A 905-nucleotide genomic window follows, 5' to 3' on the forward strand; every position below is an offset into this window, starting at 1 on the left:
GGAATGGACCTCCCGTCCAATTGGCAGTGAGAAGCAGCTGTGTCTGCAGTGGGAGATCTTCTGTGCTGGACACACCCTTCTGGGGCAAGACTTGCTTCAGTGGGGCTTTGGTGCTCACTGAGTCTCCCTGCTGAGTCTGTCCTTTATGGATTCGAAGAGCCGCAATCTGGATGGTCCCACTCTGACCACCGGGCACACTGTGGCTCTTGGATCTAAGGAGGTGCTAATCTAGCCTCTTCCTGAGGCTACCCAGCAGAAGCCAGCTGTAAAGCAATGCAAGATGCCCTGGGGCCTTGGGGCAGCTGCAGTTTGTTAAGTAATTTTCAGATTACAAAGGGCTGGGCCTTTCATATGCAAAAGCCTCTGTGTAGGGCTTGGGCGGGGCGGGGTCCTTGGGGATCAACAGGGTGGGTGGAGCGAGCAGTACGGCTTCTCTCAGTCCTGCCCTCAGAGGCCCCTGCAATCGCTACGAGTGCCTCCGAGAGAAAGCTGCCCTCGAGTTCCGACCGATGCCAGACAGTCCCTTTTCTCCCGTATGAGTCTGGGTCCCCAGAGACTCGCCCGGAACTGGAGCTCAGAGCCTGAACCTCCCTCTCGATTGAAAACGAGAACCGTGCCCTCAGCCGCCAGCCCGCTGCGCGCACCTCCACACCTTTGTATTTTACTTCCACACCGCACCTCCTCTGAGTCTCGGTATACTTTTCTCTTTCCTTCTAGTTGTAGAATTTCCACTCAGCCAGCCTTCCTGTGCTTCTGGATGATGTCTGTTCCGTCTTTTAGTTGTATTTTTGAAGTGGTTGTGCGAGGCAGCAATCTCCGGTGTTTACCTATGCCACCATCTTGGTTTCTCCTGTTTAGATGATTTATAGTCAGTCTTTAAGAGCAACTATCTTCCACCTAAATGT

This window comes from Myotis davidii, unplaced genomic scaffold (assembly GCF_000327345.1).
Source record: "Myotis davidii unplaced genomic scaffold, ASM32734v1 scaffold370, whole genome shotgun sequence".
NCBI classification, from domain to species: domain Eukaryota; kingdom Metazoa; phylum Chordata; class Mammalia; order Chiroptera; family Vespertilionidae; genus Myotis; species Myotis davidii.